Source organism: Thermobia domestica, chromosome 13 (genome assembly GCF_964235325.1).
Source record: "Thermobia domestica chromosome 13, izTheDome1.hap1.1, whole genome shotgun sequence".
Lineage (NCBI taxonomy): Eukaryota > Metazoa > Arthropoda > Insecta > Zygentoma > Lepismatidae > Thermobia > Thermobia domestica.
The window spans coordinates 77,697,982-77,718,977 of record NC_137466.1 but is presented as its reverse complement, the minus strand read 5'-3'; the positions used below and the strand labels follow the sequence as shown (position 1 = coordinate 77,718,977).

At 35.4% G+C, this 20,996-nt stretch overlaps 2 protein-coding genes across 2 annotated transcripts in view; one reads left to right on the top strand and one right to left on the bottom strand.

Annotated features, from left to right (window-relative positions):
- LOC145668269 (COMM domain-containing protein 4) overlaps window positions 1–20,996 on the bottom strand; it is a 323,145-nt gene that overhangs the window by 174,092 nt on the left and 128,057 nt on the right. Inside the window, exon 2 of the mRNA XM_081735972.1 lies at window positions 17,665–17,715. The gene's annotated coding sequence lies outside the window, so the exon portion shown is untranslated. The remainder of the gene's footprint in view (window positions 1–17,664; window positions 17,716–20,996) is intronic.
- Window positions 1,380–20,996, top strand: part of LOC145668268 (uncharacterized) — a 130,839-nt gene continuing 111,222 nt past the window's right edge. Inside the window, exon 1 of the mRNA XM_081735971.1 lies at window positions 1,380–1,484. The gene's annotated coding sequence lies outside the window, so the exon portion shown is untranslated. The remainder of the gene's footprint in view (window positions 1,485–20,996) is intronic.

Here is a 20,996-nt window from a genome sequence, read left to right as displayed (position 1 = left end):
ATATAATATGATGTGGATTACAAGAGGATGACGGAATACTAATCCAATATACAAATTAGACCTATTAACAGTAAGTAATCTTCGTAATGTTCGAAACTGGTACTCCAAATTAAGTATATTTGTCAATAAATTTCGTCTAGAATATAAACTAACTCAATTTTGAAAGATAACATACATTCACTAATGAAATTATCTTCCAATTGTTATGTATGAAATTAAATGGAAAATGGAAGAATATTATAAAGAATCATTATCCCAACGTTAATTTGTTTCACTAGTAATGCGTGGATATTACAGTGGGGATGGCAACATTGATAAATATCATGGGCTCTATAGTATATATCCAGATAATGTTGGGTCTGTTGTCTATAAATAAAGCCTTCAGATCTCTATCTAGGATCGAACCAACAACCAGACATATCACAGTAAAAGCTAAGTAGTATCTACTTATTCAGCCATGCACACACAGAAATTAATATAACACTATCAATAATAATAATAATAATAATAATAATAATAATAATAATAATAATAATAATAATAATAATAATAATAATAATAATAATAAATGAAATGGAATGAAATATCAAATTGTATGTCCTGGATATAATAAATGAAGGTGAATTATTATGAATAACTGGTAAAATGATAATGTGGTAGTAAACGGAAGAACTTGGACACGGTGTCGTGCAGGACAAATTCACGTGCCTTGGGATCGAACCATGAACCCCTCGCACCAGAAGCGAGTGGTCAACCAATGAGCCATCACAATGCCCATAGTAATAGTAATAATAATAATAATAATAATGTAGGTTAGCTGAATATAAACGTAAGGAATGCATTACGAAAAACTACAACATAAAACTACATACAACTCAGCATTCACTCTAAATGAAACAGTCTAGTCTGCAGATTCACGTTAGACAATCCTCTGTCGGTAGACGACACAAAAGCAGAAAATGCAAGTTCCATTAATATTAAACATTCATTGTACTAACAAAATGATAATGGTTACCTGTAGCTCCTTAACTATAAATTTACAAAAGCTATCATCTTCAGCTGGGTCACTTAACAAATGTTTATCAGCTTCAAACACTTGTTTAACACACGAGAATATTCAAAAAAGAAAATAAGGTTCCTCTCTTTCTTTTCCTCTCTCTCTCTCTTTCTCTCTCTCTTTCTACCGCTGGAAACACAACAGAATTACAACTTGCTCACAGATGCTTCGTATACCAAGTCCCGCCCTCTCCAATGCACTGTGTCAACCAATCACAACGCTTACTGAGAGGTTCCTTTTGAAACATCCCTCCGCTCTCCTTACGCATCATGTGCAATGATGTAGGTGGTTTGAAAATTGCTGGACACAAGTATAAGTTACTGTGAGTCGAGCCCAGATCCTTCAGAGAGTCAGAAGCCCTTCATTCCTCTGCACGCCACCGATAACATTGAATAATTTATTCAGCGATCGACAGTTAACTACAGAGGTGAGTGAGCAAGTTCTCATATCCTTATTGTTGTTTTCCCTACCTCATCTTCTCCTCCAGAAAAAAAAGGAAAATTAATTCACCAAATATATATTTTCAAACTGAGAGGTTGTGGTTTCGCACGAATATTCGATAATCACAAGTAACTCATTACAATTGCTCTCTAATCCCAATTCCTTACTTTTATATTATACTTCTCGAAATAATAATGATATTCCAAGCAGTTAAGTGATTCTTGTGCACGTGGTCTCAGATTAATTTCCCAATGGAAGAAATAGTTCGTACTCCATGACAAACTTTAACTCCACTTTTGAAACAAACTTTAACTCCACTTCACACAACCTTCTTGGATTATTTCTTAGATCAATTATAAAGAAACGACTTTTTTCCTTTCTTTAATCTACATCTAAAATTTCTAACAGACAGTTAAGGCATATGCCTGAGAAAATGAAGTAAGTGAAAAGCCGCTTTACTGTATTTTTAAAAAATGCGGTCCAGAATTTGCCTTGATGCTATTACATCTGAACCACTTGGTCCTAGAATTAGTTTTACAGAAGCAGTAACGTCTCATTGGAATTTTCACTATAAAAAAAATCTTAACACCTCATGCTAACATAAGCGTAAGAGAAGATTAATATGTTAAGCAAATTGTCCCGGATTCGAACCCTACTGACAACTATCTTAATGGAATTTTCACGGCTACTTCCTCAGTCCTACCAAATAAGTAACGGGTTGGACTCACATTAGCGGTATATAGCAACTGTTATTGAATAAATAATGAAAACTTGCACACGAATCGTTTTCCATTGTCAATTGATTTTCTATAAACACTTGCTCCACTATATGCAATTATTATATCTGAAACATAACTAAAAGATTATATGCAATAAATATATAGCTCCTTTCTCTACTATATGATTAGATCATTTTCGTGGTCAAACGGTTAACCCGCCACGCTTTCTGTGCACATAACTCTAGTTCAGACCCCAGTAAGGGTAAAAACCCTTGTATTAAAAACCCAATTAGTGGTTTAAGCCTTCCCCGCTGGTCTACTGGTTGAGTATGGTCCGGGTTCGACAGCCGGTGAGGCCGGTGGGTGAATATCGAACGCACTATAGTAGTTCAGATTCTACTCTAAATTGCCGTCTCGTTCTATATAGACTTCCTGCTGACAAAAGAAGTAAATATAATCATACCCTATACAATTTGTGTGCAAATTACATATTTACAATATATCATACTTGAAAATAATCTAGTATAGCATATTGCGTTCGACACGTCCAGTAGGCAAGAATAATAAAATATTGCCATTTTTAGTACTTTGTCCAGTAAGCTTTACCGGGTCACAGATTTGTTTATTGTTTCACTGAAGTCTAACATTCCTTTCATGTGCTGAGGCTATATGGGACGGAATCTACTTAAAACGATACTCAAATTTGTATCCGAAGCGAGCGCACCCACCGGGGATCGAACTCGGGACCAAGTATGTTAGCTACTTGGCCACAGAGGGCACGTGCGGATGTTCCCCTGATAACTGATAATTGTTCCTCTTTGTTGATAACTGCTGAACTAAAGGGGCTCTCCGAAAAATTAAATTACAAAGTATTAAGTAAAATCAAACCACTAGAACTTGTACACAAAGAACTGCCAACCACAATGCTCAACAACAAATCTGAAATTCATTAAAAAGCGAACTCAGGACTACTCATCCAAAAGCGATATAATTTTCCTTTGTTTAATTGAACTATGTAATTCATTATATTTTTCAGATAACATTTTCCTTATCCAGATTTCCTATCCCACTTAACTTTATATTCAACACATAATATATCCTAAGATTACTTTATAAATCCTAAGATTACCTTATAAACCATGTGTCAAATGGGGGAAGTCTTTATACACTTTTAATTCAATACGCTGTCGGCAAGAAAGCCACGAAAGCCGGAAACGGCTAAAAACAAATTGATTTCATAGCTAAAAGGCCAAAGCATTGTAATCTGTTTCATTCTCTGTACAAAATAATTTAATTTTCCAAACAACTACTATGACATGATTTACGGTATGACAAAGTCTTAGTAAGGATATCATTTTATAAATGCATCAATCCGCCATCACAATCTGTGTTTTTTTTTTTTTAGGTCACTAGGATAGTGGGTCTTATGAGAAAGTAGCTCTTTAATTGTCCACGTAACACAAATAGAATCAAGGGAGTCTCGGTGGCTCAGTGGTAGAGCGTTCACCTCTGGTGCTTGGGGTCCCGGATTCGATCCCAGCCCCCGCCAAGTGAACTTTGTGGTGGACAAACACCGTGTGCGTGGATTTTCTCGGGGTTCTCCCGTTTCCTCCCATTTTATTCATTCCACCATTTCATTCATTACTCATCATCATCGTCTCCTTTAGCCTAACCGGCAAAACCGTGGGACGTAAAACTCAAAGATTTCATTTTCACAAATAGAATAAAAAACGGAGGAATAACAGAAACCGTAAATTAGTATTGCCTGCTTGCGATTTAGAAGTGTATGCATATACGAGCTTTATTTAAGATGTATTTAATGGGATCGCTCATCAAAGACATGATCATCTGCAGGTTCATTAACCCAAATCTAAGCCACAGGATGTCGGTTTTACGAGAGATAAGCATAAGTAATAGGTTTCCCTAGCGCAACTCTTATTTTCTCCAACTTGATTTCACCTATACATTTAGCTCAAAGGAAAATCGTAAAATGTTAAACTCACGATTGCGCCTACAATATTATAATAATAATAATAATAATAATAATAATAATAATAATAATAATAATAATAATAATAATAATAATAATAATAATAGCTTCTTTTATAGTAACGAAATCTTTAGTTTAATATATTTGTGTATGCTTTATAGGCTAAATTGGACAAATGATAAATACAAGAGAATTACTATGAAAAAACTGACAGAACGAAGCGTAATAAAAAACATAAATTCAAGAAAGCCCACGGACATGATGTTATTCAGCTTAAACTCACATGATCTTGGATTCTCACATATACGGCGTTGGTCAATTTAAATGCTCACATAACGCTATCACCGCTAGAACTAGCAATAATGCGTTCTAATAAAAGTATGCTATTACTGAAATAATGCAGGCTTTACTTTCAGGAATCAACATATTCTTTTCTCAATATGAAAGTTAGAGATCATCTTTGATGTTGCTGGAAGGTAATAATGAAGGATTTTTTTTTCTCTCTGTTGGCAAGTAAAAATCAAATCCTCCAGAATAGGATAATCCTGTTAAAATACTTCAAAAACTGCAACAGCTCACACAAATCGTATCAGAGGGAAACGAACTCACTATTTCCGTACAATTTAAGTTCCCTCACCTTCAAGTAATTTTTATCATTTACAGTGGAAATGATACAAGAATACCCAATAGGAGCGAATGTTAAATATTCAGGATGTAAAATTTTCTTCCTCCAAAGAACAGGCGAATTCTCCCAATACCATACAAGACATATGCAGCCAATCCGTCATTCGTTCTGTTATATCAAACAGTCTAATTTGTAAGATCTTATGAATTATTCGTCGAAGGCTTGGAAGACGAAGCTAAATAAACCAATTACCACAATAATGAAGTAAAAACTTCTTGGTGGGTCTAGTATCCCATAACTACATCTTCATCATTAACTATGTATGCGTAAAGTGAAAAGTACACATTACAATATGTAAAATTATTTTTCAACCTTTTAGATGTACTGTAGAACTATAAATCCTTATCATAGAATAGGTGATATTCAAATATAATGAAGTACATATTTAACTATTATTGTTATGTCCTTTAAATTAACAAAGTCGATTGATATACTGCAGTGAATAATAATACTGTAAAATGAGGAATAATATCGAAATGAAAGAAAAGAGCATATCCACGAGAAAAAACTGAAAATATGGTCTAATCTACGACAAGTTCACACATTCTATAATCGATTTCCGCCCCAGAAACAAGTACTTTGTTTCGAAGACTTCTTTTTTTCTGAATCGAAAGAAACAAATAAATAAATAAACAGGCGTAATAGGATTGGTTTTCAAGAAAGAAAATGTGGACTGACAAATAATAAGTAGTAATTAGTATACAGTTTTCCCTTAACCATACCATACCACCAACAGCCCAAATAAAATCCTCCGACGTTACTTCTTTTAGATTCAAATGTCCGAAGCACTAAACATGCAAGGAAAAACTGGCAATAATGGGCGCATGAACTAAATAGTAACTTCATTACTGGACACTGTATCGCATCACGAACCATCCTCGAAATTAAATGACACTTGGTACTAACAATTTCAATGGCTCAAATAACATTACAACAGAAAAATGGATCGTTTAATTAAGCAAAATACTACAAGTAAACAGTTTCTTCAACTGTGCTTTGTTTGGAGTTTGCTGTTCCTCTTCATCGCCAAGGCTATGTAAGACATGAATCCATAGTTTAATAATGATCCTAATCGCTCGTGCAAGGCATTGTTTTTCTAGGGATAAAGTTCGGTACTGTCTCAGGGATGTGTTTACTATGAAATGAACTTCCTCTCATAACGGTTTCAAGCTGCATTTCAAATCCTGCGTATCGATGCGGAAGTCCCCACCTTCAGTCTTTTCCATTCATATTCAATAAGGGAATAATTTCATAATGTGCAGTTTCATGTAGAATACGGTAATTTGGTTATTATTGGCCTAACATTACCCGCAACTGCAAATACTAGTTGCTATGGTTACTTGAATGGCATAATCTATTGTTGGAACGTAACACTTACACACACTGGTACAATAAGCGGTTCACTAAAATACATTTGAAACGGTAATTTCAAATTACTGTTTCAACATTCTGAGCAAATTTGGCAATGAATGCTCCAGGAATTTTTAAATATTTTTTTGTTCCCTGGATGGACGAACAAACAGGTTAAATATATAAAGGAGTTTTACTACATAAAGCTCCTTAAAAACTAACTGAATAATACCTTAAGTAGCAGGAAAGCGTAAAGAGAAAATGTGCATAAAAGCTGACAGACCCGCATATTAATATCTAATGCAAAGAAAATTAAACTCGACGAACAGTCCATTTACATTTAGTAAATATATTTATTTCATATCAACATTAAACGAGTTGACAAGAATACTCCAAGAGCATTGCTTGAACGAACTTAAAAATAATTGATTTTTCTTATTAACTTCTACACGCTTCATACCAATTGTTCTGAGTACTTTATTATTACACTCATTAAACAATTCTTGTAATATATTTATCCATTTATAATGTCCTTGAGTACTAATTTTTTCCACATGTTTTGTTTAAGAGATTTGTTAAAACGTTCTATGACACGTTGTTTTACGAAGATACATCCTCAAAATGGAGGGCTCAAAATTGAAATATTTCCAAAATATAATCTCTCTATGACTTACGGTTCCCGAGATATGGCTCCTTAAATCTCCTGAAATAGGAGCTTTTTTGGCCAATATCTCGGGAACGATAAGAGAAACGCGAAAAATTCCATAGATAGTTTCTGATGCTCTATCGAATGGAGGATTCGAAATTGAAAAATTCGCAAATAACAAAAAAACACACACACAACATAGAGAACTTTTTAAGTTCGTTGAAAAGAACTCCCACTGTATGTAAATTTTTAAGGTAACCAACAACGAAGGAAAGGAGGGAGCATCCATTTGTAGTTTAATAATCCACACAGCTACCTGTTGAAAGGTAATTCAGACAGCAGTATATATACAGGGTGTTAATGAACTATACCGACAGACTTTAAGAGGTGGTTACTTACATCAAAATAATAGAAAAAGTTTATATAAACCTATGGCGAAAAGTGCATAGTTTCAGAGCTAGGGCTGTCCAAAATTCCGACAAGGCCAAATTTCAAGAAGACCTATTCCGAATTCAAGAGATTGTGGATAGTGGCCCTTTTTGGCGTAAAGGAAGTGACGCATACGCAATCCAAAAATGCATATTTCACTAATGTTCAATGGGTGTACGGATTATTCCATGAGGTTGAAATTCCCAGACATGCCATCAACCGATTTTTGAGATATGCTCTGACTTTATGATTGTCTAAAGTAGGCAAACGATAAGCCTTGATAGCAATGAACACGAAATCCTTTAGTGCGATGTCGGAAGTGTTAAGGATCGTCAGCAGCACGGTCTCTTGTACTCGAGAAAATGCATGGTGCGATGTTTTCTTTCACGCTTATAAGTGACGAAAACGTGAAATACACCGTGACGAAATACATATCATCACACGTTATTGCGAACACAAAGAAACATGGAGCTACCGGTTCCTAGCACTTCCGCTTTCCCTCCGAAGCAGTGGATGTCCATTGTTGTCAAGGTTTACCTCCTGCCTACTTTGGACCCTTGAAATCAGGGTTTATCTGAAAACTCTATTGAAAACATATCTGAGAATTACACCCTGTAGGGAATACTCTTTACACCTATTGACAATTGATAAAATATGCACTTTTGGATTGTGTATGCCTTGCTTCCTTTACGCTGATAAAAACCACCACCCACAGTCTCTCGAATTCGAAATAGGGATTCTTGAAATTTGGCTTTTTCGCGATTTTGGACAGCCCTAGCTCTGACACTATGCACTTTTTGCCATAGGTCCATATGAACTTTTTCTCTTATTTTGATGTGAGAAATCACCTCTTAAAGTTTGTTTGTAGAGTTTATTAACACCCTGTATATAAGCCTATATATACTCTATGTGACCAAAAGTATCCGGCCACCCCCAAAAACATACGTTTTTCATATTAGGTGCATTATTCTGCCACCTACTGCCAGGTACTCACTATCAGCGGCCTCAGTAGTCATTAGACATCGTGAAAAAGCAGAATGGGGCGCTCCGCGGAACTCACGGACTTCGAACGTGGTCAGGTGATTGGGTGTCACTTGTACCAGAAGTCTGTACGCGAGATTTCCACACTCCTAAACAGCCCTAGATCCACAGTGTCTGATGTGATAGTGAAGTGGAAACGTGAAGGGACACGAACAGCACAAAATCGTACAGGCCGATCTCGTCTGTTGACTGATAGAGACCTCCGACAGTTGAAGAGGTCCGTAAAGTATAATAGGCAGACATCTATCCAGACCATCACACAGGAATTCCAAACTGCATCAGGATCCACTATAAGTACTATGACAGTTAGGCGTGAGGTGAGAAAACTTGAATTTCATAGTCGAGCGGCTGCTCATAAGCCATGCATCACGCAGGTAAATGCCAAACGACGCATCGCTTGGTGTAAGGAGCGTAAACATTGGATGATTGAACAGTGGAAAAACGTTGTATGGAGTGACGAATCACGGTACACAATGTGGCAATCTCATGACAGGCTATGGGTATGGCGAATACCCGGTGAATGTCATCTGTCAGCGTGTGTAGTGCCAACAGTAAACTTCGGAGGTGATGGTGTTATGGTGTGGTCGGGTTTTTCTTGGAGGGGGCTTGCACCCCTTGTTGTTTTGCGTGGCACTCTCACAGCGCAGGCCTACATTGATGTTTTAAACACCTTTTTGTTGAAGAGCAATTCGGGGATGGCGATTTCATCTTTCAACACGATCGAGCACCTGTTCATACAGCACGGCCTGTGGCGGAGTGGTCACACGACCATAACATCACTGTAATGGACTGGCCCGCACAGAGTCCTGACTTGAATCCTATATAACCTTTGGGATGTTTTGGAACGCCGATTTCGTACCAGGCCTCATCGACCTATATCGAAACCTCTCCTCAGTTCAGCACTCCGTGAAGAATGGGCTGCCATCCCCCCCCAAAAAAAAAAAAACTTCCAGCACATGATTGAAAGCATGCCTGCGAGAGTGGTAGCTGTCATCAAGGCTAAGGGTGGACCAACATCATATTGAATTCCAGCAGTACCGATGGAGGGCGCCACGAACTTGTAAGTCATTTTCAGCCAGGTGTCCGGATACTTTTGATCACATTGTATAATATATACCAGGGATGCAAATAAGCAATAAAATTTTACTAGCCCAAGAAAAAAGCTTCTAGCCCACATCCTACAATAGGCATCACTTTCTTATCTTTGGTATTTTAATAGTGATATTAAAAACTCGCCCGCAGAGATGAACCACTCCCCGTGGGCGAGTGGATATTTGCATCCCTGATATATACACTAGAAATAGAGATTAGAAAAAGAGAAACAGACTAAAGGATTAATTCAGTTCAGCGTTATGCAGAAAATAGACCACATTTATTCTTACGTAAACAAATCTCACTTAGCTAAACTTAATACGAATGTTTATTTGGAGGTAGCTTTTAGAATGAAACCACAAAATCCGGAAGCGTTTCGTTGTTTTTCCCTGCACACAAAGGATTATGTTCTTACTTTCACTCACTTTCACTCATAATCAAATGTATCTACGTTTATCCGATATAGCCATATAAACTTTCGCTAACAATATGTCTTGAAACATACACTTGCCTTGCTCTTTGCAAACAACTTATTGCAAAAGTTACATATTCATTATTATTATTATAAAATAATCACAATAAACAATAAAAATGTTGCTTGAACGTGAGATATGAATTCCAAGACAAGCACCCTGGACAAGAAATTATACCTTTCTCCTCCCGCAGCACATTCCTAATACGGGATAAGACCTTTCTGCTATTAAAAATAAATACACTGAGAAAAATCTGTTCTCAGGACAGTGGTATATTGTACAAATATACGGAATCCTCTTGCTTACTACTGAAATCAGTCCGGAGTAGAGATGCAAGGGCTCGGGGAAAAAAACGGCTTTTTAAAAAAAAAAAAACTCGGTTTTTTCTGCTTCGCTTTTTTCCTTGGGAAATTTTGGGCTTTTTTCAAAATTCTGCTTTAAATTGATAAAGCAGACTTTGTTTCGCTTCTCTATAACACAAAAAGTCATTTAATTAGTCGTTGATGCTGATAATAATATAAAACCTCGAAAATAAACCATGAATCTCGAAAAGATATTTCGAACAATTTTACTTCAACATATTTACATTATGAATTCCAAAGGATTAACCAATGTATATAATAAGAAGTTTTTAACTTCCTATATACAAAAGTAAGTAGAGTTGGCAAGAACCATGGTTGTTTTTGAAAATGCCAAAAACCCGTTTTTGGGGGGGGTTAAACCAGGCTTTTTTGGGGGGGTTAAACCAAGTTTTTTGATTTAGATATTTTGCTTTATGTGTTTATATTACATATTCACAGAAATAAGTTTGTTTCGCCTTGGTGTTGTTATGCAACAGCGGGGTTATGCTGGAAGAAGTCCCATAAGCTTAAAAAAGTCCGGTCAGTAAGTGTCTTACATTGAGAAGCTCCCGCCCTAGCCATCGGGAAAATCCCGTCATTACTCGAAATGTAAAACAATAATGGGAAAATCCTGTTACTGCTTTGCATGTAAAATTTAAAGGTCAACGTATCATAATCAGTATATGCCAATTTATATCAATATATTTAAGCAATCTTGGCTTCTTTATAAAACAACAGGCATTTAGGCATGCAGAAATATACAATTTGGTTATGTTTCGTATGTTTAGGCTTAACATCCTTACGTAATACCGAGGTTATCAAGGAGAAGACTTTGGCTTAAAGTGACATCCGAACCGCTACTTGGTTTACGTATGAACGAAGGGTTGTGGTTCGACCGAGAATTGAACATGGGACACCTTGATTAAAAGGTGAAAGGAAAATAAAACTAATGCAGGTCGTTTGATATGTGGAAACGTCACCATGAAGTTCACACGATTCGCATTTTTCGCATTTCTTTTTATTTTTTTGGTTTAAAACAGTTATTAAAAAAAAGTTGGTGTAAACCAGCCAACCCTAAAAGTAAACACTTCTTTTTAAAAAAAAATACACAAATAACTAGCAAAATTGTATGTAGTAATTTTACTTCAAAATATTCCATACCCTCTTTTTGAAACAAAATAAAATTAAAATAAAACATAAGAGAAATATTAGGCTGCACATCAAGAGCGTTTGGTTCTGTATATTCTTGAAATTCTACAGTTAAGTTTTATATAACCATCATCACGGTTTACCCAATCCTCAAGTTTTCTTAATTTTTAACAAGAGGGATTCAACATATCATTACGGAACCCCCCCCCCCCCCCCAAAAAAAAAGGACTACGGAATATATTTAAGTTAAGCTAAATACAACTGCACAACAAACATGACTGAGTGGTTCGCTTTTGCGCTTCTATCGGGAAGTCCGGGATTCAACCCAGCATTCGACCATTCTGACAAAGCTTTTCTTCATTCCATCTGTGAATGTAGAAATAGTGCGTGTACTGTGAGTTGGCCGACTTTCTTTCTTATTGTTTATAAATCGTTATTATTACTAATTACCAGCAGTGACGGTTTTGCGAAGGTTAGGGGGCGGTCTTTTGGACTGAAGCATGTTCCCCAAAGTTACGTTATGTCTGCAACAAACGAAATATCTATTAGTTATGCCTCTACTCATAAACTTTAAGCTCCTGTTAAATGAAAATTACGAATGTTTAGAAAAACTAAACATTAGTAAGAAAAACCCTTCCCAAAATACTTTTCTAAATCCGCCACTGATTCTCAGTATAAAATGATCCGGAAGATTATTGCTAAACATATAAATGAAACGAAATATTAGTTATGTCTGTACTCATAAGCTTCAAGCACCTCCCAAATAAAATTAGGACTTTTTAGAAAACGAAACAATCAGAGAAACCCCTCCCAAAGTACTTTTCTAAATTCGCTACTGATTATTTGTATAAATTGGTATTCAAGGTTGTGTCTGGAAAATTATTGCTAAATCACTGCACAGCTACAGTATAACAGAAATGTGGAAGTACGGTTTGACGGATATATTGAAAACGTACGCTTTGACGAATATATAGAAAAACGTAAGTTTAACTTTTGCGCTAGAAGTTAGAGTACTAAGCTCTTAGAAATGAAACATGAATGACAAATTGAAATGATCTAGAGAAGAAAAAATGTCGATAACTCAAAAGTTAAAATAAAGTTAAATAACCTCTAAAATTGTCCTCATATACTACATTCTTCATGTTAGCTTTAATTCGTAAAACGTGCTCCATTCATCTTGATGGTGAATTTCAGAGCGAAATATCGCATTTAGGTCATGGAATTCTTATCTAACTATAGAATATGTTATAAGAAAGCTATTTAGATAGAAAAGTCATGAAAATGAAAAAAGCCAAAATTTCCAAAATTCTCGTTTTTTTTTCAAAAAAGCCGGCTTTTTGTGTGAAAAAAACCATCGATTTAAAAAAGCCGGGTTTTTTGCATCTCTAGTACGGAGCATACGTTATCCGTATGCTACATATCCACTGTCCTTAGATATTACATCATGCTGTGGCAGGATGTCTGATACCTAACAGTCTTCCTTATATTACATACATATATGTGTGTTACCTTCGTCAGCTGTATGTTATATACGTCCATTTGTATGTGAGATCCTGACCACCTATATTGTTTTATACGGAAAGTACGTATAGATGGAACACTTATACAGAAAGTATTATAAAAACAAATAAAAGATGCGTTTTCAATTATACGTTTGCAGTACGTTAAGTCCAAAAACTATAGGATTTACAAATGTAACATATGATTTTACATACATTTTTTTTCTCAGTGTATAGTTTCTGTTTGGAAGTGACTCCATGAGGTGTTTCAGGTATGCCACATCAATGTGAACCCAATTGCTGATCAGTAGGTCCAGCAGTAACCGGGTTTCTTTTGGAAAAATATTTTTCTAGGGATATTTTCGAATCCTTGAGGAATTGATCGGAGTTACTGACAGGCGTATTTGCAAAGGCCTATACGGCTTAAGACATCGCGATAAACACTAGATATATTGCTACTTTGAATTTAGCCACCGTTTCCGAATCAAAATCCTAAAGATTCCACTACTGTTACTGTTTTAAAATAATGAAGTGGTGATTCTGTTTTAAACTAATGAATTGGACAATACTCCATACAGGTATTCCATAAAACAATATGAAGTTAAAAATGTTAGACCCCTACATTTTTTACTATTTTGGTTTCCTTGTTTTTAAAAAAAGAACAAAGAGTACAGTAGAGCGTCGATTATCCGAAGTAATTGGGGGACATGGGTGTTCGGAAAACTGGTTTGTTCGGATAATCGAACTGTACTGTACTGTACTGTACTGTACTGCACTGTACTGGACTGTACTTCTACAGCCAGTGCCAAACCGGCAGAAGTGTTCTGATTGTTGAAACACAGCGACTGGCGGCTTGGCCGGTCAGCAGCGCCTTATGAAGGCCCCATTAGAAGCAATGTTCCGCCAGCGGTGGCTCAGTGTGGCGACTACTGTGGGAAACTTGGTTTGGGAGTGAGGGGGATGATGGACGGTAGGGTGGGAGAGTAACAGGTGCGAGCGAGTACATAGTTCGGTTAAGCGGTCGTTCGGTTGACCGACGTTCAGATAATCGACGCTCTACTGTATTATTAGCAAGAGAATTATTAGATAAATTTGTAAAAAGTAAATAAATCATATTATAATGCAAAGACATCTGAGTGAAGCCTCTATTTACCATGATTTTAGAACTGCACTCTTGATTTATTTATTTATTTATTTATTTATTTATTTATTTATTTATTCACTCGACATTTCTCTAAATGAATAACAGACATAAATAAAATTTGATTTTCAACTAGGTCTAACATCTAAAACTTTTCAAAGTAGTGACTTCTTACATTAATTCTAATTAGAGTAATCGGTCACAAAACTATCTGCAACTGATTACATACAGAACGATTAAACATTTGCAATATATGTACGTATCGTATCGGTCGATTTACATGTCAGAGAATTAAATGTAGCAGAAATGCAACACTTATTAAACCATTGAAATTGTTGCAAAGGCATTCCTTATTTAAATGAAACGAGTCCTTCTTCGTCTTTTGAATACATACCTATCAAGAACCTAAATTTAAAATTTTTCACTTGGAATATCTTCTTCTTCAATAATAATCATCATGCTGTGGTCCAATCATGGGTATTTGAATCGATTTCTTACTAATGCAGTAAAGTCCTGCGAACTCGACCTACGTAATATGGACTAAAAGAGTTACAAATTACCAGAAATATCGAGTTTTACGGAATAAAGATATGTATTGATAACTCGTAATGTTTTACTGCATATTATTCTAATGTGAAAGTTTAGCTTACAGCAGGGCATAGCCTGGTGACGGATAGCAGCAACAGAAAGAATGTGAGTGATAATTGACAGCATCTACTCGATTTCTTCAGCCACTTCGTTACTGGTACGGGGAAGGGATCAGGTCGGTAGCCAGCTCAAAAATGAAGGGGGGCCCGATCCAACCATATTATAGTTTATCCCCATATTATAGTTCATTTGCAAACCTACCGTGAAAATTTTAGAGGGACCACTATAAATTTAGGTGGGGCGGCACCCGTAGACCCCCTGGATACGGGCCTGGTAGGGATATATTTAGGGATGCGCACGAGACAAGATTTGTGGCTGTATCGTCTCGAAAATGTGCTGTAAAAGTGATGTCTCGACTTGAAAAATGTATATTTTTCTATTGGAAGAGCCGTGTCTCGACTCGAATTTTGTCAGGAAAATCCTGTCTCGACTCGTCTCGTGCGCATCCCTAGATATATTCTATGGGCCTGGTAGGGATATATTCTAATTTCTACCAAAAAAAAAAAAAAAAAAACGAAAACTTGTCACCAGATTCGTTAGACAGATCCAAGAATTTATCTCACCAAGAGGAAGAGACAAAAACTGAATACCGTAATCAAAACTTGAACATAAGAAGAGAATATGCGGACATTTATACGCATAAATATGTACTGTAATTACAGTAATACAGTAACTAAGTATGCAACAATTGCAAATTTGGAGCGAAGCGACCGACCTTTATTGATTATTCATAGGATTTTTTTCAGAGCATCATTCTTTTTCTTTTTCTTTTTCTTTTTTTTTTCTTTTTTTTGTGAACGAACACGATATGCAAATGGTTAACTTTGGCATATCAGCGAAAAGCATAATGGCTTTGAAAAACTGTGCTCGTAGAACAAAACGAAAAGGGCTTCGTCCTATTTGTAATGCAGAAAATTCTACTTTCCATCATTTATAATGAGAATTCATGCGCCAAATGCTTTTCCAACGTAAAGTCAAAGGGAATTCCGTTTTTCGGTGATTATTCTTCAATGGTATGTCCGATCGGGATATGCCAATCCCTTACGACACTCAAGCGCGCTCTTGAATTACCATATGTTAAATCTGGTTAAGAACGGTACAGGCACCTCAGAGGAGTATCCAGAGAAACGAACGCCTAAGTTGAGTAATGAGAAGTTTCGCTCCAATTAAAATGTATCTATACTGCTCGCGCCGTATAAGCAAGTTAGAAATTATTACAGTCTAGCTATAAGCAGACCACATTATTTCACGAATAACGTTCTGCTTAAAAAACAAAAATTATTTAGAGATTAAAAAAGAAAAGAAAAGAAAAGAAAAAAGAAAAGAAAAGGAAAAGAAAAGAAAAAGAAAAGAAAAGAAAAGAAAAGAAAAGAAAAGAAAAGAAAAGAAAAGAAAAGAAAAGAAAAGAATGATGGTTTAGTTGTACGGAATGTCGAGATGTCGGAAGTGGAGTTATCGTGACTCCACTGTATCATTATTCGATTCATTGTGCTGAAGAATTTTCCAACCGTAGCTGTTGACATCAACAGTAGTTGTTATATTTTTTCAAAATAAAAGTGAATAATTTCCAGGTAAATTCTGGAGTCTGTAAACATTATACCAGTATGCATTGCACAGAGTTTTATTCTACGGATCCGATACAGCTATTCTTCTTATTCATTTCGTTCACAACACTTTTCTACCACATTCGTTTCAAAAAGGAAGAAAATATGTTCATTTAATTTGATCTGATTTCTACATGGATAATGGTAGGTTGCTTGGATTTGAATTATAGTGTTTCTTTCAGCATTATAGTGTCTCTTTCAGCTTCGAGGCTATAAGAGACAGGACATACAGTTTACCATGGAATCGGGACCACATAAGCTTCCACAGCAAAACTGCAAAGGCACGTACGTTAATCACATAGCAACAAAGAATCTCATGGAGAACGAAAAGAGTTCGTTTATCGCACTATGTTGTTGCTGTGTTTAGGCTTCAGTGAAATAGCATTTATTTTTCTATATATTACAATTTACATGTAATTACTGTCATTGTTTAAAAACTAAGACACGCATAGGTAAGAGGAATTTTTGAAAAGTAAAGTGTTTCTGGTGCAGTGCATTTGTGGTTCATAACAAAAAAAAAAAAAAAAAAACTGTTTCTTAGTGTTAACTTTCAGTTTTCAGCATATATAATATATTAACTCAATCCTAGATTTTAGCACAATTCTGAGGAAAAATCTCGAAGTCTGAGGGGATATCCCCTGGTCACCTCTCAAAAAAAAAAAAAAAAAAAGTCTATCATAGTTTCACCAAAATACATACAAAAATATTTGTACGTTTCATCCCCGTAAGACATACAGTAATACCTCGTTCATCCGATCTCAGACAAGCCGGAGAGACAAACACGGCAAAATGCAAGATTTTAAATGTGACTAGAAGTCAACAACCGCATTTGTCACATAGTCCCGTCACTGTTCCGTCAAAACTTTATGTTCATTCAAATCGACAGTCTAGTAAGGTCATTTCTTTCTTTTAATGGTGTTACCCTCTTTATGGCTACGAAAAGGAAGGACCAATCACTGCAACAGCAACGGGCTCCAAGAAGTGAAAGACCCGCAGATTCACACCAGTAATCAATTACAAATCATAAAATCATTGGCAAGACATGCATAACTTGGTATATTATGCAAAAATAACGCATATGCATACTTATTATATATATAATAAATTCAAAACTAGTCAAAATAGTTCTTTAAAAAATATGAATTTATTATGTTCTTAATTATTCACTGGTCCATAATAGTTTAAGATTGCAAATTAGTGTCTTTTAAATCTAAGTTGTCCTTGCTTGGTTTTACAGAATAATAATAATGGTTTATTATATCTACATGACTGTAGAGGTATCAAAACAATTTATACAGAAGATCAACTTATACATTTTGTTGTATTCTCCAGAAAATTATATTTAAGCCTGAAACATACCTTTCTGGAGTATCTACACAACTTCTTTCTTCATAAAATACGAATCAAGACCTAAAAAATAAAAGAGAAAATAAATTACTATATCAGATCCTATGCAAATCAAATAGCCTCAAAAGTGTTTAAATGTTTACAAAGAAATTCACGTCTCGAGGAAAACTGAATTACACACAATAATATAAGGTTATATAAAAAATACATATTATATTACTATTACATTATAGGAATATAATTATATATTACATATATTACTGAAAAGCATGAGAGAAATGGTAGGCCTACACTTTCTAAAAGTTTAAATACATGTTTCTGTGAAAAAAAGATTATACAGGTAAATTATCAATCATGAATACCCGGCTGAGTGACAGAGTGCTCACCTCTAGTGCAAGAGACTCTTGATTCGATCCGCGGCCACGTGAGTTCGTGGACAACATTAAGTCTGTGGTTTTCTCGACGTTCTCTCGTTTCCTTCCACATCATCATTCTACCAATTATTTCACAGTCGTTCACCTTCATTAACCATCCCTCTCCTTTAATCTACAGGGCGTAATCGTACGACGTAAAACTAGAAATTTCATTTCAACTTACATCAAAGATCATGAAGTCTTAAGTATTAAGGATTTTTTTTTCCAAAATAAGAAAATAAAAATACATCGTAAATTTTCATAGATCTGGAGTCAGAAATGAAATAAGTACATTTTACCTTCTAATTTGAATTCGGTGCCGTGTGAGGAAGGTGACATTTGGCGGAATTCTAAAACATACTTAAAGCTGATTTGCTCAGATTCTCAACATACATAATTCTCTGTTGAGAAGAATCCAAAATATTTATGTATCTCCGAGAATACTTGTGCCTCACTATCACTTTAATTTTCGTACAAATCCAAATACGCAACAAAATTAAGATACAAAACGTAAATGTAGGTAAAATCATCATTTTACTGAATTTGTGTTCTGTGCATATTATCTGGTAGCTAATTCAATACAGCAAAGGCCAAAACTCAGTTCAGATCGTCTCTAAGTCCTAAAGTGGAAGAGGAAGAGCTCTCAAATGTTGTTAACGTTGATTACCATGATTGCGGATTTGATTTCTTTTACTGCTCCACCTCACAAATGCCAGAGTAGTACACTGAAAGAGACAGTGAATAAATAGTTCCTTCCTTATTCCCTCGTTGAACGAGTTTATGCAGACAAACTCTCAAAATACAATGACCCAAAAAATATAAGGTTGCAGCACAAAAGGTAATTTTGATCGAGTTCATCTGTTAAGAAAAATTTACGATTTTGGAACGCTTTTATCATTTGAAAATTGTTTTACAGCTTTGAATGATGTCAACACTATTAAAGTCACACTTGAAAAAAAAAAAATGAAAAGAAGATAGAAAACAGAATAATTATTGCAAAATTATGATTGCTTCAAATGAACGTACGCAATTATCATAAACAAATTAGAAATAAATGTTAATTAAGAAAGCTAAAAAATGAACATATAATCATATACACTCTTCATTACAAGCTTTGACACTATGTGACGCGTACTGGATTAACGTCGTTACAATTTTAATGTAGATTTCTCTATAAAATTAGCACACGCCAGACTGCATCGTAGTTCAAATTGCGACAGCTGAAAAGGTTGCGATATTTGCTATCTCGGATTAAATCTGAATTATATATATATGCAAATTTAACGCAAACACGGAATTTAACATGTCTGCTTTAGTAAAACAGAACGCATCATTCTTAATCAAACATAATTTAGTCTTTGAGTATCGAACTAACTACTAACTCTATGGTCTATGGAGCCCGGAGGTTCAATGCCGCGTTCACAAAAGTTCTTCACTGATTCTGTCCTTAGCTATTTGGATCCAGTTTTTACTTTGTATTCATATTTCTGCGAGATCCATCTTAATATTGTCGTTTTCCAATTGGACTTCCAGCAGTTAAAACTTTGAAAGCGTTCCTACTTTCTTCCATTTTGGTTACATGACCTGCCCACCTAAGCGCCCGAGATTTGATGACCCTTACAATGTTTGGTAAACGGTAGAAAGTATGCAGTTGAGAATCGAACTCTTCTTTCAATTTTGTTTCAAAGCAAATATTAATTATGGAAGTCACCTGTCCCAAAATGGCAAATTTAAGTATAGTATTTCTAACAAGAAAACAAATTACTAACTTATTTCCGTAAACAAGCAAACATTATTGTAGGGGCTCGGTGCCTCAGTGGCAGAGCATTCACCTCTGGTACAAGGAGTCCCTGGTACAGTCCCCTGCGAAACGAGTTTGTGGTGGACATAGTGTGCATGCATTTTCTCAGGATTCTCCCGTTTCTTCCCACATTCTCATTCCATCATTATTTTATGATCATTCATTTACATTCATCTTTCCTCTTCTTAAGCGTAGAACATAAAACTAGAAATTTCATTTTATGACAGTAAATACTATTTGAAAAGCTTCCGTCATTATAGTTTCCAAACATTTACAGTTTTACGTTTTTCGATTATTTTTGAAGTAACAGTAATAATAATGCTTACAAGTCATAGAATTATTATTTCTACATGTTTACAACACTAACATTATCTCTGTCACCAGTTTGACATGTAAAATGTGTAACCAGTAGGTTTCAGCCTTTCTTGTCTAACACATAGAAGAGCAAACTGAAATGTTTACAGTCAAATACGTTATGGTCCTCAAGCTAAGGTGCAGATGATAAATCGATGTGAATAATAATGGAAGATTGGTGGAATGAAGATAGTCGGATTAAAAAGGAAAGCGCCACGAAAACTCCCGACACGATGCTGTCCACCAGAAATGAATTAGCTGAAATCGAATCATGGAGCCTTCATACTAAATGTAAAGTTTCTATGGCCCTATAATCCACCATTTCCCCTCATATAAATACAAAAAGTGCAAGAATTCTAATAATATATATATAAATGTTGGACCATGTGTAATTAAGGTGTTCATGTTTTATTATTATTTTATTGAATACTAACATTGTATTCTCCTCTGGACTTTCTAATTCTGAAAACTCTCCCTAGCTAGAATAATAACATATATTCTAGGCATGCGTATGGAAGTTTATAGCCATATTTATTCTCTGTACCCTACGCCAGTTTTTCTCTAAAAAAACAAGATTGAAAGTGATCAGATCAGGCCGTATAAGCGATTTTTCCGTAAAAGATTTTCTCGAGCAACAAAATCACTCAGAATGAAATCAAGCCCTCTTCGCTGACCTAGTGGCTAGCGCGTGTGTCTTTGATACACGTAGTCCTGGGCTCGATTCCAAATGAGAAAGCATTGAACGCATTAAGTTACTTGGATTCCACCTTAAGTTG